Source organism: Carassius gibelio, chromosome A4 (genome assembly GCF_023724105.1).
Source record: "Carassius gibelio isolate Cgi1373 ecotype wild population from Czech Republic chromosome A4, carGib1.2-hapl.c, whole genome shotgun sequence".
Lineage (NCBI taxonomy): Eukaryota > Metazoa > Chordata > Actinopteri > Cypriniformes > Cyprinidae > Carassius > Carassius gibelio.
Window position 1 is genome coordinate 8,380,428 of NC_068374.1, and position 18,306 is coordinate 8,398,733.

An 18,306-nucleotide genomic window follows, 5' to 3' on the forward strand; every position below is an offset into this window, starting at 1 on the left:
AATAACAACTTGGCACCATTTTCCCACTTGGTCCAGAAATACGGCATTGGGAGTAATTGTTTTTTGGAATACTTACAAATCAAATCATCTATTCAATCAAAAATTGACATTCAGACAATTAATCTAGACCTTCCCCCTCCAATCTCAGAGCTAATTAATATAACCTCCCCAAAAAAAACTACTCTCCAAAATATATAAAATAATATCCAAATCAGACAATACATTAAGCTTACCCAGTGCTAAATGGGAATCGGACTCATCCATTGCTCCCAATGCCGCTTTCTGGACACAAATCTGTAAAAATATCTACTTCATGACAAAAAACGCCAACTTACAACTTATACAGTATAAAGTACTTCATAGATCTCACCTTACTGGGCAGAAATTATTTAAAATGGGTTTTACTGCAGAAACATGCTCACATTGCACACAAAACACTCCAGACACCTATATACACGCTATTTGGGATTGCACCTCAGTTAAAACATTCTGGGAAAATGTTACTAACTCACTATCCAAATTTATGGGATGTCACATCCCGCTGTCCCATGTCACATCCCGCTGTCCCCCTCCCTTTGTATATTAGGTGACATATCCATAATCAATTTAAACAGTACAAACAGTCAATTACACCTAGTAGCTCCAACTATCGCCAATAAAACTATCCTCATGAACTGGAAATCAAGGAACACCATACACATTACAACTTGGAAAAATTTACTAAAAGAGTACATCTCCATGCAAAACTTGTCTACATCCACTCAAAATAGTATACTAGAACTAAACCCTTCTTGGTTATCTCTCTTTAACTCCTAACAGTCATGAATCCACTGACCTTCTTTGTCTGGAGCCAACTTCAATTATACACCATCAATATTCACACATGATTTGGGGGAGCGAGGTCAGGAAGAGGTAACAACACCAACTATTAAATATATATATATATATATATCAAATATATAAAAAATAATCATAAGAATATATTGAAATTTCTGTTTCTGTCTCTCTCTCTCTCTGTAGCTTTCTCTCTCTTGCTGCTTCTGGACCTGGGCTGGCTGTGGCATACTGGTCCTTACCATGTGTGGTTTTGATTAGCTGTGGGTGGGTGTGATGTGGGGCCGGGGTCCTTCGGCTTTCGCCCTCCAACTTGTACTTTTTAACATGGCTTTTCCTGTTAGAGCCCTGCACGGGCCTCAAATCTAGGCCCGAGCCCGGCCCTGGCCCGAGACGCTCAGGCCCTAGCCCGACCCCTGTCCGACAGCTCATCAGAATTATCAGCCCGAGTCCGACACGAGCCCGTGTTTTTATTTATTTATTTATTTTATTACACAGCGGAAGCCTGCACTATTTGCAACAATTAAAAAGGTGTCAGTTTTGCGTTATGTTTCTTTTAATTTCTTTATCAAGTTAATTTAGAAAAATGTTTGGAGCATTTTTTTTTAAAATGACGATTAACGTTAAACAGCCGAGCCGACAGCAAGTAGCCTAAAACATATTTAATCAATTAAGCCTCTCAAATTAACGCTAATACTTTGCTTGGCTACAATAAAATGCATATATAAAACACTTCAAGCATATCACACAGACAATTAGTTTAATAAATGTTTATTTATTAAACCACAGTGAGTAAAATAAAAAAAAAAAAAATTGAAATACTGAGGGAGGCTCGCAAAAGCGCTTGCAAACGAAATGAGAAATAGCATACAATCTAAACAAAAATATTAATTAAAACCAAACTTGCAGGTTATCTTACCTCAAAAATGCACCACCGAACATGTCCATTCTTTTTTCAATTAGTTTCCAACAGTTAAACGAAAACAAAGTCCACTCAAGTGAAAAGTTAGAACAGTCTCTTACAGAGCATCGTGGAGAAAAAGAATAGCCTCCAGAGTGGAAGGTTTTGACCCCGTCCTCCTCTCTTCTATCACTCTTCCCGCAGCGCTGAAGACACGTTCGCTGCTGCTGCTGACGGGACACGAAACACAGAGCGAGCCAGTCTTGACAGTTGCGGCAGCAGGGTCTCGTGCTGTTTACATTTACATTACTTTAGAGGCCTATAATAGCTACTACTACAATAAGTGGATATAAGTGAAGTGTAATCGTGGGTCGCGCTGACGGAAAAGCGTGCGTACGTGCGTGCGTGCGTGCGTGAGACTGTCATGTCAGTATGTCAGTTTAATTATAGCGGGTTGAATTATCAGATTATGAAAGTTATGAGGTTATGAAATGTCTTCCTATGTTTGTTTTTCTATCGTCGACGTCAACTTCTCATTTTTTTTATGTAATGTCTAAAAATATAAATAACCCAGACAGCACATCCCAGATAGCACACGTACGTCGCGGAGACGTCTGCTGAAGAGCGCATCATCTGATAAACATCGGATTCCTTTTTTATAGTCGTATTTTGATCGTCTGTAGATCGTCTGTTTGAGCTGTTAAATGAAACGTCTTCCCTACCTCTAAATGACATCTATACGACGTATCTTTATCACCCGAAATATGCCGGCATGTCCGGTCGAGAACTGGACGCTGCTATACTTGATTAATTTAAAGGGAAATACTTGAAGAAATAACGATCATTTAAAATCCATGTTCTGTGATTTGCTCTTAGTACAATAACGTATATAGCATGTTTAAAAGCAAACATCACATTATTTTGTAGACATACATTTATTTATTAAATGTATTATATTCCATTGATGTTTTCAAGGAGACACAAACACTTTTTCTTTACTTATGTGCACAGAATTACACTGTGCGCTTTCGTTAACATTAATGTCTAAATGATCAGACAAAAGGTGACATACTTTACTGGAAACAAACAAGAACAAAAGCACAAAAAAAAAAATGTTTTAACAACGTAATCCATCATGCACTTTTAAATCGGTTTGTCTAACTGTCCCTGTCAATGAAGATAAACGCGTGTGGAAGTTATTTTGTACAGCGCGTTAAGATCATTGACTATTTGTAGGTTTTAAGTGTTCAACATTTCAAGATTAGTGATTGTACTTACACACACACATACACACACATATATATATATATGTTGAGCAAGTTACTCCAAATAAACTACAGTATGATTATTTTGTACTTCAAGTGTAATAACATTACTGTACTATTTACACACTTGTAAATGTTAAACTTGAGATGTTTGTTAAATTCACTATTGTTTTAGACAAATGTTCATTAGTCTATACAGTATTTAATGCAATTACTGTACATCCTACCTATAAGTTAACTACAGCATAATAATGAGCAATAGACTACTCAATAATTAGTCACACCAACACCTGTCTACATAACTATATAACTTCCTGGAAAGTTCAGCTTCAAGCCTTCTCAAACACTACTGAACCTGCTATTTGTGGTCTTCAGGAGCACTGGTTAACTACTGGCAGGGCTGTTGGAGCAATGTTGAATTTGACAGAATTGATCACCCTGATTATTATAATTAAGGGGTGATTCATGGCTTTAGTTCATGTAGTTCTTTACCTCCACAGCATTAAAAATGTGGAATGTACACCCAGCCATGGCTTACCTTACATATTACATTTAATATTTTACTTAAAAGCACCATTAATATGGTTTCAGTATCTACTGAGAATGGTTACAAAGACACTCATTCTGCGCAGCACCGCTTAAATTATGACAAAGTATGGTGAGAGCAATTCAAAAGTACAGGTCCTTCTCAAAAAATTAGTCTGGAGTAGAAACCTCCAGAGCCACCGTGCACAGGCGTGTGCAGGAAATGGGCTACAGCGAAGCAGCACTGGACTGTTGCTCAGTGGTCCAAAGTACTTTTTTCGGATGAAAGCAAATTTTGCATGTCATTTGGAAATCAAGGTGCCAGAGTCTGGAGGAAGACTGGGGAGAAGGAAATGCCAAAATGCCTGAAGTCCAGTGTCAAGTACCCACAGTCAGTGATGGTCTGGGGTGCCATGTCAGCTGCTGGTGTTGGTCCACTGTGTTTTATCAAGGGCAGGGTCAATGCAGCTAGCTATCAGGAGATTTTGGAGCACTTCATGCTTCCATCTGCTGAAAAGTTTTATGGAGATGAAGATTTCGTTTTTCAGCACGACCTGGCACCTGCTCACAGTGCCAAAACCACTGGTGAATGGTTTACTGACCATGGTATTACTGTTCTCAATTGGCCTGCCAACTCTCCTGACCTGAGAGTTCACAATATCCCAGAATCTGTGGGATATTGTGAAGAGAAAGTTGAGAGACACAAGACCCAACACTCTGGATAAGCTTAAGGCCGCTATCGAAGCATCCTGGGCCTCCATAACACCTCAGCAGTGCCACAGGCTGATTGCCTCCATGCCACGCCGCATTGAAGCAGTCATTTCTGCAAAAGGATTCCCCACCAAGTATTGAGAGCATAACTGAACAATTATTTGAAGGTTGACTTTTTTTGTATTAAAAACACTTTTCTGTTATTGGTCGGATGAAATATGCAAATTTTTTGAGATAGGAATTTTCGGTTTTCATGAGCTGTATGCCAAAATCATCAGTATTAAAACAATAAAAGACCTGAAATATTTCAGTTGGTGTGCAATTAATCTAAAATATATGAAAGTTTAATATTTATCATTACATTATGGAAAATAATGAACTTTTATCACAATATGCTAATTTTTTGAGAAGGACCTATATATGAAGCCGTCTTATTGCTCTCATGGTACTGTGATGTCATACTTCGATCGGTCTGCACAGCACTGCTTCAAGTCAAACACACCTATTATCTCTTCTAGGGAAAGATTAAGTGAAGTTGCTTTTAAATAATAAACTTGAGATATATTCAATACAAATATTAAAAACATTTTAATAACTGAATGGACAAAGGTAGGCAAGACCATGCTACATTGTGAACAGTAACAAATCAGGGAAACTGTTTGGCAAGACTAAATTATTTGAGTTTGATATTGTGTAGAGATTATGTTGTGAATGGCATCTCTCTCCAGAACAGAAATCCATAATATTGGCAATATGCAGGGTGCAGACACTGGTGATGGACTGTGATGAGACACAGGTGAGGGAATGATCGTGACCAGGGGTGAATCTGGGTGTCTTAGGAGATCACAGGCTGGTCTGTCCTAAGGTATTGGGTGAAGAAAAGAAACAGAGTAAGAGCATTTTATGTAACAATGTTCACAAAAAGAGCATCACATCATATAAAACACATTATTATTCTTTAGTTTGGGTTAAACTAATTAATTTTACTGTGTTGGAACATTACCAGCTATGCTTATGATGTCTCTATTTGTTTCTCTGTTTCTGCTGGGATCTTCATCCCGTGGTAACTATGATTTACACAAGCTCCAGTCTGGATCCAGATCACCTGAGAAGAGACAATGCTGACCTTCAGAGGACCTCAGATGATGCTAACCCAGAGACAACAACAGAACTAACAAATATTGCTACAAGTGTTACTGCATTATATAATAATTGCTGTTAATAATGTTCATTGTCTGGTTGACTACGTCTTTGATTAATTTTTCTGAAAAATCCTGTCATATGCACATAAACTGACAGTCACCACTTATAAGCTACTACTAAATATTTTAGAAACGTAATTTTCTGTAAAGTTGCTTTGTAATGATTTGTATCTTAAAAAGCGCTATACAAATAAACTTGAATTTAATTGAATTAAAAAGATACTTTAAATCTGACATTAAAAACCACCAGTAGGTGACAGCAGGTAACTGTTAATAAGTGAGTAATTAAAACAGTTGATTCATTCAGGAACAAAAAGCCTTCATGTAGCTTAGACGCGCAAAACAGCACTGTGGCTTTGTTTGGAATTATTTTTGTTGGTGAAATAGTGCAAAAACGTAAGTCTCTTAATAGAACGTATAGTTTATGAAACTGTTGTTAAAAAAAAAAAAAAATTACATTTATATATGGTCATTTTTTGAGGAAAAAAAAGGCACTGCCATGTGAAATTTACCAAAATTGATTAACTATATTTAAGAGGTATTAATATACACATGTTCTTCCCCCGATGTCTTTTAATAGACTGAATCATGCAGTGCACATTCTAAATGAACACACGTAATGCATACACTCTGTAGGTGTTTTCAATGACTACGTTTACATGCAGCCAATAACCCGTTCAAAACTGGGATATTAGCAATAACCCGGTCGCGCACGGCCATGTAAACACCGGCAAAAACCCGGATATGCTCATATCCCGGTTTTTAAAAACCGGGATATTATACCTGGGGTACCCCTTTTCTAACCCGAATATTTGGTCTTGTAAATGCGTTTCGGCATATCCCCATCAAAATGTGTGTTCTGCGCATGTTCTATTCGCAAGGAATCTTGGTCTTTTGAGTCTTTGGATACAGGAAGAAGAATCGGATATGACGCACATTGCGTCCTACGTCCAGACGCTAACCGTGCGTCGCAGTTTACATCGGGATATTGGCGACTGATTACACATTCCATGTATACAGGAGTAACTCTCTCTGCTCACACATGTAAACGGGTTATCCCGAATGTTTCAGAAACCCAAATAGTGACCTTAACCCGACCATAACCCGAATTTTAACAGCTTGTAAAGGTAGTCAATGTTTTTTTTTTTTTGCGTTGTTAGAATATTGTTCAAGATAGCTCACTTGTCAAGGTATTACTTTACTATATCATGTTTATGTGTGCCATTTTATTTGTTCTATCTGAAGTCTCTCACAAAGAGTGAGCCTCAGCGCAAACTTGTATTCTTCAATTCACTCTGATGATGCAGGGGAAGAAAAAAAAAAAATCTTCGGTCTGTCCAATGAATATAAACAGTCATTAGGTCCATCAGACTGAAGTGACCAAATATATTTAAGACCTATCTTATCTTAATTTAAGACATTTAAATACTTTTTAAGGCCTTATATTAGGAAAACGCTATTTAAGACATTTTAAGACTTTTTGAGGACCTGCAGACACCCTGAATATAGCGGTTAAATATAGTGGTTATCAAATTGATCAGAAAAATTAAAATTATTTGCAGCTTAAAACAAACTATTCACTGACCAACAACACAATCTTTAATTTATTACCTCATCCGAGTGATATAAGAGGTTCAATAGTTGAGGATGGAGGAGAGGGTCCTCACCAGGTCTGGTTTCCACAGCTGGTGCAGCCAAGGCAGAAGAAACAGGGAAACTAGAGAAAAAGAAAATGTGTGCCAGACACATCACTCATATATCAAAAGGAATAAATATAATACACAGTTAATAATAATAATAATAAAAAGTGTTTTACAACAAGGTGTCCACATTGAGTCTGTGGGTTGCCATTGTAAAAATCACTACATCCAACATCCACAGTAAACCAGGACTCAAGCCTGTATTAACAGTTACAGAAATAATAGAATATAATAACAATTGTTTGTTATGAAGCTATGGTAATTTTTGCATTTATCTCCATACTAAATGTGTTCAGGTTACCGTTTTTCATGAATACCAGACTTGTAGAGAAAAGTTGTTTTTTTCTTACTGTGTAGTGAAGAGGCATTTATGGTTTTACATGTGGCTACCATGACCTAAAAATGTTTAGTACTATGGAATATGGTGAGTTTTAATGAGCAAATATAAAGAAAAGCAAAAGCTATAAAGACCCAACTCGGAGAAGCTGTCAGAATACTAAAAATTTTCATAAATATATATATATATATATATATATATATTTTTTTTTAAGACTTAACACAGATGTTGTTTAAACAAATGTATATTTCACCCAACTTAACTTGAGTGCTTTACTGCCAAATATCCAATTTCATATAGAGAAAAAATTATTAATAAAAATTACCATTGCCACTGTGGCAAATTGTGTGGCACTGAAATATTCAGGGCAAGTGTAATGTGACACACAGAGAGAAAACGATAAATGTACACATTTCAATATTTTCATACTCTTTTAGTACTGACTGTCAAATTAAATTTAAAATGCCTAATAAATATAATAACTAATAAAATAAACAAATTTTAAAATATCTTCAACATATGGTGAAAAAAACACCCATTACATTTACAAATAAACAGAGGTAGCAAACAAGTAACCTTTGACATTATGTCCTTGAGGTAACCCTCACCCTAAAAAAAAAAACATCTGATCTAAGCAATATTAAACCATTAAACTGTAGCAATATTTATAACAACTCTAAACATGAACACATTGTGTTTCTTGTATTAAGCTCAGGAAAAATAATTAAAAAAATAAAAAAAAATATATGAATGAATGTCACGTGACCGTAGGCTACATATATGCGATGACCGTTGTAATTTGTATCAGATGACCGTTGTGATTTCCTCAGCCTACTGTACCCTCAACATTTTTTGATTATTTTCCCCACATTAATAACCTGTAAATAGAACCATTTGTATATATTAAGTTCCTGTTCATTCATTACATGTCTTTCTACTACTGTTGTTTTAAAAGTTAATTAGTCGTCTTTAAGTTTGTTTGTAGTTTGTCGTCAGTTCGTCAAGTGGTTGGTAAGTAACATTTATTTGGATTAATCAGCCTTTTGATATCTTTACGTTTGATTATATTCGAGATAAGAATCATTATACATGTAAACACATACACTTAAATACAAACAACCTAACTTAAACTAAATACTGAAATGTTAAGGGCGCTTTTTTCCCCTCGCGAAAACAGCTGATGTACGTTACGTCATCAAATTCACTTCAACGCCATTCTGAGCGAATCCAATCATCGGTCGGGCGGGAAAATCTGAAGCGCTGCCCTGCTCAATACTGATTGGCTATGGCCTATTGGTACTGAGGAATATAACGTAGAAATGTAAAATGTTGCTATACATTGCACTTGCACTGAATCTTAAATCCATCGCTCTGTACCCTCAAATAGTATAGTTTTCAGGGACACCCATTTGTGATGGTCCAAAAACTAAGTGGACAATCAAATGCACTTGTATTTTACACCGCAATAAACAAGTAAGATTTACACTCAGTGACTTTTCGAAATTGCTCACTAGTTTTCATTCATTCCTACAAGTTTGCTTTAGTATTGGACGTCGTAATGGGCTATCTCGGATTGATTAAGACCCACCAGCTCTGACAAATGTAAGGCAAGTCAACCATGAACAGAGGCTCCGAGCTAACGTAATAACAGCGGCCCGGATCAAGTTACACAAGCACTAAACGTATATGATGTCCAGTTAACATACACGAAATCACAAAAAGTCCTGTTCAGTGACAACAGTTTAACAAACTCATGGTTGCGGGATTTCGTTTCAAGTTCACCTTACCAAACCATTCAGACTTCGCTTGTACCATGACGCTGATCAATTTTCTCAGTTGAATAAGGCTTTGAACCCGTGCCATGTTGTTCTTGCAGCACAACATCAGCACCTACCAGCCGATCGAATGCCTTGCTTGAAACAGAGGAAACCCAATTAAAATCTCGCGAGACACTAAGCGCCATTCAACTCTCACCTGAAGATTAGATCGACACCAAGCACGCCATTACTGTTATTGTTGCATAAGATTTCTATTTTAAATAAGTGCTGTTGTTTTTAACTTTTATCAAAGAATCCTGAAAAATGTTCACTGGTTTCAAAAGAAAATAAATAAATACATAAAACACATATACTAAGCTGCACAACTATTTCCAACACTTATAATAAATCATACATCATATTAGAAGGATTTCTGAAGGATCATGTGACACTGAAGACTGAAGTAATGATGCTGAAAAACCAGCTTTGCATCTCAGAACAATTATATTATATATATATTATATATCAAAGTATATTAAAATAAGACACCTATATTTTTAATTTCAAAAATATTTCACAATATTACCTTTTTTCTGTATTTTGAATTAAATAAATACAACCTTAGAGCAGAACAGAATTCTTCTGTGATCACATGATACTTTGGAAATCATTTTAATACGCTGATTTGATGCACACAATTGTGAAAAGATTTACATTGAATATATGTACAGTAAAAATGTATTTTCATAAAATAAACAGTCTTAATACCATTTCTTTCAAACACATGAAAATCTAACCAGTACCGAACTTTTGTCTGTGTAAATGTATAATTATATGTGAACAGATCTCTTAGGTGCAACTGATGTTTTAAAAGAACACTATGTGATGAAAAGAGAATTTAATCTATGTTTAAACCTCAATTACAGAAGACTGTCAATCTCTGATTAAAGTTTAGATATGTAATAGTATATTTATGTAGTCATTTTAAATTTCAGCATTTAACTGTCCTTTGTTTAATTTGACTACAGAAAGTTATCCATTACCATCCGTCAACCAACTAAAGGTATGTACATTATGTTAATGCATATGACTTGGTAGGCCAGTAAACAAACAACAAAAAAATAGGTTTGTTTGTATTAAGGTCTTAATACTATGGCTTCAAATGAACCATCCTATTGGACACTAAGACGGAAAGCAAAGGACAAGGTGGATCAGCAACTGCAGACAATACAAGCAACAACTTGGGGGAAAGAATTGGGTTGGATGCACAGTAAAACCGGTCAAGGTCAAAATGATGATGAAGATACATTCATGGACTGTGTCTCTCATGTTGATGAGACTGAAGATGTCAGAAGTGTTCCTGATGACAGTGAATCAGACACAGAATCAGAATCAGATCCAAATTCATTAAATTATGATTTGGCATCCTGGGCTACTGAACACAAAATCACACATGTGGCATTGAATTCATTGCTCAACATTCTACGGCTACACAGTTTAAATCTGCCAAAAGACTCGAGGACATTGCTAGGAACTGTGCGTTTGTACCCTGAAATACAAGACAAGGCTGGTGGCCAGTATTACCATCTTGGAGTGCTGAATTCAATTGCAGAGGTGCTACATCAGAATGTTGACATTCTGCGCAACATTCACAGGCCGGAGCTTCAGGTCAGCATTGATGGTTTGCCACTTTATAAGAGCTCAGCATCACAGTTCTGGCCCATCCTAGGGACACTGCAAAACATCAAACAAGAGGAACCAGTGACAATAGGTTTATTTTGTGGCACAAGTAAACCTACATCCCTAGCAGAGTACCTTCAAGAATTCATCTCTGAAGTAAATTAATTAGCTAAAGGATTTGAATTTGATGGAGTGATGTTAAATTTAATACTCTCTTCGATGGTCTGTGATGCACCTGCCCGTGCATTCCTGAAAAATGTTAAAGGTCACACAGGCTATCACGGATGTGAAAAATGCACACAGGATGGTTTGTACCTAGAAATAAAATGATATTTCCAAGAACTGACATGCCTTTAATAACTAATGAGAGTTTGAGAAATTAGACAGATGCTGATCATCATGGTCCATCACCTCTTGAAGAAACATCCCTAAACATGGTCTCTGGTTTCCCCCTCGACTACATGCACCATCATGAGACGGCTTCTTCTCTTGTGGCTGAAGATGGGTCCTCTGACTTGTAGGCTGTCAGGATTTTAGATAAACACATTGTCAGAAAGACTGTTAAATGCTCGGAGAAGTGTGCCCATGGAGTTTGCAAGGAAACCAAGGGCACTGAGAGAAATTGATAGGTGGAAGGCAACACAATTAAGGCAGTTTTTACTGTATACCGGACCTGTCATGATGAAAGATCTCCTTAACACACAGGTATACAGAAATTTCTTGCTACTTTTTGTGAGAATCTTCATCCTGTGCAGCAACAGTTTGATTGAAGAATATTGTGATTATGCCAATGACTTACTGGTGCTCGTTGTCTCTCACTTTGGTCAACTGTATGGTCCACAATTCTTGTTCTACAATGCACACTCTCTTGTACATCTTGCAGATGATGCGAAAAAGCATGGTGTCCTCGACAGCTTCAGATCTTTCAAGTATGAGAATCACCTAAACAAACTCAAAAGACTTCTGAGGAAACCAACATGCCCACTCAGTCAAATAAATGAAAAGACTTTCAGAAATGCAAAGATGCTGCAAAAAAATTCACAAAACCAGGCCACATCTGCTCAAAAAACCAAATGGGACTGCTCCTCTTCCTGCATCCTTCCATGAGGCGACACAATATAAAGAGGTGAGAACAAGCCCTCACACTCTGAAATTGGATAAGGCAAACAGTCATGATGAATTGGTAGAAAAGTTACTAATCTGCAAAACATCATTTCATTAAGGGATGAAATGTGTGTAGCTTACAATACCTTCAACCACCAGGAATCCTTGTTTGACTATCCACTGCCATCCTCTACACTTGGCATTCATTTAGTGGATGACCTCTCAACAACAGTCGATTTCTGCAAGTTTGAGGAAATAGAGAGCAAAATTTTTCTTGTCCCCTATCACAATCAATTCGTTTCAATACCTCTTTTACATACGGAGTAATTCTTTATCAGAGCTTTTTGTTTCATAGTTCATGCATTTCAAATACATTGTTCAAAATTAAGTTTCATTTAAGAGTTAATAAAAAATATGGGTTTCAGGCTTGCAAAAAAAAAAAAAAAAAAAAAAAAAAAAAAATGTACCTAATCGTGGAGTTTGATGGAGAAGGTCCTGGTATGCAGATGGCTGCTCCTGGTGGCCACCATATAAAGTTCTTGACAGGTTGCTGAAGAGTGTTCAGACAATGGAGGAATCACAATCAGAAAAAGGGTGGACCCGACATAGAGCAAGAATCCTGCACGAGTCTGGTAAGAGTAAATGGTGCTGTAAATTAAACAATGATTTTCCCCAGATTACCTGTAGTGGTCGACCAATATATCACCAAGGCCAATTTTTCAAATATCGGCATCAGCTGATAAGTTATTCTGCTTGGCTGATGTGTTCGAGGCGGGACTTTTATTTTGATGGCACTGAGAATGAGAGCACCAGAGCACAATTCAATTCATGTTTATTTGTATAGCGCTTTTTACGATTCAAATCATTGCAAAGCAACTTTACAGAAAATTAAGTTTCTAAAATATTTAGTAGTAGCTTTTCAGTGATGACTGTCAGTTTATGTGCATACGGTAGAAAAATCAGAAGAATCAATAGAAGACATAAACAAACAGACGATTAACACTATTAACAGCAATTATGCAATCAAACTTATACCAAAATGTGGTAGTTCTGTATGTTGTCTCAGGGTTGGCATTATCTGAGGTCCTCTGAGGGTCAGCATCATCTCTTCTCAGGTGTTCTGGATCCAGACTGGAGCTTGTGTAAATCCTAGTTACCACAGGATGAAGATCGAAGTAGAAACAGAGAAACAAATAGAGACATCATTAGCATAGCTGCTGTTCCAGCCAAGTAAAATTAATTAGTTTATCCCAAGCTAAAAAATAATAATACGCATTTGCTCAGATATCACTGCAGTCCAAAATTATAAGATGCATTATTTGAATGCTTGGCCAAAGAGGTGCGTTTTTAATCTAGATTTAAACAGAGAGAGTGTGTCTGAACCTGAACATTATCAGGATCTTGTGTTCTGCAGTGAGGACCATCTCCACAAACTCCCAGATTACCAATGTTTAGTTTCTTTGTTTATATATTTTTAATAATTTCTTTATTTGAGAAAAATACTGAAATAGAATTACATAATCAGGAAGTTATCATCTAAAGTATATTTATTTTACACTTTTATTTTAAAATACAATTCATTTTCAAATCATTTCAAGTTTCTCAAACATTAAAAAAAAATACATATAATTAAAATAAAAACACACACGTACCCATACACATTATTACAGTTTTGCTATATATATATATATATATATATATATATATATATATATATATATATATATATATACAGTATTGTTCAAAATAATAGCAGTACAATGTGACTAACCAGAATAATCAAGGTTTTTAGTATATTTTTTATTGCTACGTGGCAAACAAGTTACCAGTAGGTTCAGTAGATTGTCAGAAAACAAACAAGACCCAGCATTCATGATATGCACGCTCTTAAGGCTGTGCAATTGGGCAATTAGTTGAAAGGGGTGTGTTCAAAAAAATAGCAGTGTCTACCTTTGACTGTACAAACTCAAAACTATTTTGTACAAACATTTTTTTTTTTTCTGGGATTTAGCAATCCTGTGAATCACTAAACTAATATTTAGTTGTATGACCACAGTTTTTTAAAACTGCTTGACATCTGTGTGGCATGGAGTCAACCAACTTGTGGCACCTCTCAGCTGTTATTCCACTCCATGATTCTTTGACAACATTCCACAATTCATTCACATTTCTTGGTTTTGCTTCAGAAACAGCATTTTTGATATCACCCCACAAGTTCTCAATTGGATTAAGGTCTGGAGATTGGGCTGGCCACTCCATAACATTAATTTTGTTGGTATGGAACCAAGACTTTGCCCGTTTACTAGTGTGTTTTGGGTCATTGTCTTGTTGAAACAACCATTTCAAGGGCATGTCCTCTTCAGCATAGGGCAACATGACCTCTTCAAGTATTTTAACATATGCAAACTGATCCATGATCCCTGGTATGCGATAAATAGGCCCAACACCATAGTAGGAGAAACATGCCCATATCATGATGCTTGCACCTCCATGCTTCACTGTCTTCACTGTGTACTGTGGCTTGAATTCAGAGTTTGGGGGTCGTCTCACAAACTGCCTGTGGCCCTTGGACCCAAAAAGAACAATTTTACTCTCATCAGTCCACAAAATTGTCCTCCATTTCTCTTTAGGCCAGTTGATGTGTTCTTTGGCAAATTGTAACCTCTTCTGCACATGCCTTTTTTTTTAACAGAGGGACTTTGCGGGGGATTCTTGAAAATAGATTAGCTTCACACAGACGTCTTCTAACTGTCACAGTACTTACAGGTAACTCCAGACTGTCTTTGATCATCCTGGAGGTGATCATTGGCTGAGCCTTTGCCATTCTGGTTATTCTTCTATCCATTTTGATGGTTGTCTTCCGTTTTCTTCCACGTCTCTCTGGTTTTGCTCTCCATTTTAAGGCATTGGAGATCATTTTAGCTGAACAGCCTATCATTTTTTGCACCTCTTTATAGGTTTTCCCCTCTCTAATCAACTTTTTAATCAAAGTACGCTGTTCTTCTGAACAATGTCTTGAACGACTCATTTTCCTCAGCTTTCAAATGCATGTTCAACAAGTGTTGGCTTCATCCTTAGATAGGGGCCACCTGATTCACACCTGTTTCTTCACAAAATTGAAGACCTCAGTGATTGAATGCCACACTGCTATTTTTTTGAACACACCCCTTTCAACTAATTCAACTAATTGCCCAATTGCACAGCCTTAAGAGCGTGCATATCATGAATGCTGGGTCTCATTTGTTTTCTGAGAATCTACTGAACCTACTGGTAACTTGTTTGCCACGTAGCAATAAAAAAATATACGAAAAACCTTGATTATTCTGGTTAGTCACATTGTACTGCTATTATTTTGAACAATACTGTATATATATATATAAGTTATATCTGGTGTCTGAATAATTTTTGGTTTGACTGTTAAAACAGTAATGTAATTCAGTCAAGAGCAGTGAGGGATTTTCTTTCATTTTCTTGGATTAACATTACAGCAGCCAGTAGCTAAAGTGAAAGTGAAAAAAGTGAAAGTGAAGTGACATTCAGCCAAGTATGGTGACCCATACTCAGAATTTGTGCTCTGCATTTAACCCATCTGAAATGCGCACACACACAGAGCAGTGAACACACACACACACACTGTGAGCACACACCCGGAGCAGTGGGCATCATTTATGCTGCGGCGCCCGGGGAGCAGTTGGGGGTTCGATGCCTTGCTCAAGGGCACCTAAGTCGTGGTATTGAAGGTGGAGAGAGAGCTGTTCATGCACAACCGCCACCCACAATTCCGTCCGGCCCGAGACTAGAACTCACAACCCTTCGATTGGGAGTCCAACCCTCTAACCATTAGGCCACAACTTCCCCAAAATTAGGCGCGGTCACTTTAAGAGACGAGGAACGCATCCGATATAATACACATCCCATTTTTCCCCTCAACTGTTTACTTTTACTTAAGAAATAACTGACAGTTTTTTTTAGTTTAATTTCCAAGGTGGATATTTTGACATATTTTGTATGTATTTGTCGGCACAAGAGAAAAAAATAAGCAAATTCGATGTTCAAGTGTTTTGAGACTCCTTTCTCTTCGCAGAAGAGAGCTCGGTTCAGTGTCGCGGTCCGTGATACGCGGCTCTCTCTCTCTCTCTCTCGATGTCTCTCGTGCGCACTGAACACCAGTGACCAGCTACTCTGTTCAGCTTTTCCACGTCTTGTGTTTGGATGCTTTAATGTTTAAATCGATGAGCGGTAAAACATGTGAAAAAGATAAGCTTTCGTGATGATGCGCAGCAGTGGCCCGTCAACTGTCCTGAGCATCTTTTTAGGCGGTTATATAAAATATCAAGGTGAAAGTCATCATAGCTTGCTTAGTATAGACCCTGCTCCCAACCCAACTTTGAGAATAGATTAACGGCGATATTTTTTTTTATCGCCCGATAAGAGTCTCGCGTTAACACAGCACGTTAACGCCGATAACGGCCCACCACTAATATATATATACACACACACACACACACACACACACACATATATATACAATATATATATACATATATATATATTCACTTTATATCAGCCATCCTGATATCTTGAGATATCGGCAGTCAAAAAAATATCGGTCGACCACTAATTATCGGTTTTTCATTTTTCAGAATCTTTGCACATAATTTATATACACTGTAAAACATGATCTCATATAGCTTTAATAAACAAAAATGAAGCCGTACCTGCATTTCTTGTTTTCAGCATCTTTTCAGAATGTAGCCAACAATTGGAAGAAGGCCAGCTATACTTCTGACATAAACTCAGAACCTGAAATTTCTGGAAAAAGGATTCCCAAGTAGGTCCTCGCAAAAAGACAAAAGAAATGATTTAACAAATGAAAATGGCATCATTTGCCTTCATGTGTCATCCATCTTTAACATTTAAGTAAGGGGATAATGCTAGCTGTGCATTAAACCATTTAATACTACGAGGCCGTTGAATGCTTAAATCTGATTGGCTGATTGGTTTTTGTTAGTCCTGTAATTTGTTATTACTGCTTACTATGCAAAGTGATGTGGAACTGTATTGTGGTCAAGAGATCTGCCTGGAACTACGTTCGCCGTGCGTTTCACAGAAAATAATTGCACACCTCAGAATGTTCGTCAGCCAATCAGATTCAAGCATTCAACACCCCAGTAGTATAAACTGTTTTAAGGGAGGCATTAAAGGGAGCGTTCACCCAAAAATGTCTCACCCTCTTGTCATTCCAAACCAACAAGACCTGCGTTCATCTTTGGAACAAAAATTAAGATATTATTATTATAAAATACCCCATAGATATCAATGCCACTACCATCTCAGGAAGGTATTAAAGTCATTGTTAAAACAGTGCTTTTTTTTTGTCAAAATGCCGGCTCCTGCATCAGCACCTGTCATGAATGCATGTCAGAGACTGACACAGAAAAAAAATAACTGTTGAAAAAGTATTATCCTCAGTTCATAATTAAGGTTGAACCACTATAGTCCTTATTTTTTTCTGGGCCTTGAGGTAGTAGTTGCAAAGCTGTCTATGCAGGATCAGAGTGCTCTCAGATTTCATCAAAAATATCTTAACTTTTGTTCTGAAGATGAACAAAGGTCTTACAGGTTTGGAACAACATGAGGGTGAGTAATTAAAGACATAATTCAAATTTTTTGGGTGAACTAACCCTTTAAGGAGAAATAAAGCAGAAAAGTTATTGAGCACATTTCTATGAGTATTTGCTACATCACACAAAGAGTCAATGAATGTGTGCAGTTGTTATTTTTATCTTTGTTTTCCTAGAAAGAAAAAAAGTACAGATCATATATACTCATCAGATGAAGAGGCAGCAGAACCACCCATTAAAAAAAGAAAAGCTGCAAACAAAACAAGTGTTCCACCTGCACCAAAACCTCCAGCCATTCCAAAACTAAAAAAAAAAGGTAAATGGAAAATAATAATGATAATAATAATAATAATAATAATAATAAAATGAATGCCATAAATAAAAGAGAGTGGGGGGGGGGGGTCAACATGAAGATTTAACAACCAAATAACAATGGAATTAGAAAGATGGCAGCATTGTTATTTTATTTTTTACATAAAGATTGGTAGCTATATTAGTAAAATCTGTTGACTTCAACAATCTTGTGACATTAAATATTTTGGTTTAAGAAAAAAAAAAATATTGAAAATATCAAATTTGATTCAGGAAAGTTTCTGAATTTTGGATGATCTGACACAAAATGACCCAATATGTAGTAAGATTAAAGGTGTTTAACAAACAGAACAC

General features: G+C 36.7%; 2 long non-coding RNA genes across 2 annotated transcripts; one reads left to right on the forward strand and one right to left on the reverse strand.

Moving 5' to 3' along the window:
* Positions 1–3,050: 3,050 nt before the first annotated feature.
* On the forward strand, positions 3,051–3,681 carry LOC127968797 (uncharacterized). The gene is made up of 2 exons (XR_008156135.1): positions 3,051–3,168; positions 3,379–3,681. It is a non-coding gene; the product is annotated as an uncharacterized LOC127968797 (long non-coding RNA).
* Positions 3,682–4,800: 1,119 nt separating this feature from the next.
* Positions 4,801–9,386, reverse strand: LOC127968564 (uncharacterized). The gene is made up of 4 exons (XR_008156011.1): positions 9,263–9,386; positions 7,050–7,155; positions 5,240–5,341; positions 4,801–5,096 (listed from the first exon to the last, which is right to left on the reverse strand). It is a non-coding gene; the product is annotated as an uncharacterized LOC127968564 (long non-coding RNA).
* Positions 9,387–18,306: the final 8,920 nt, after the last annotated feature.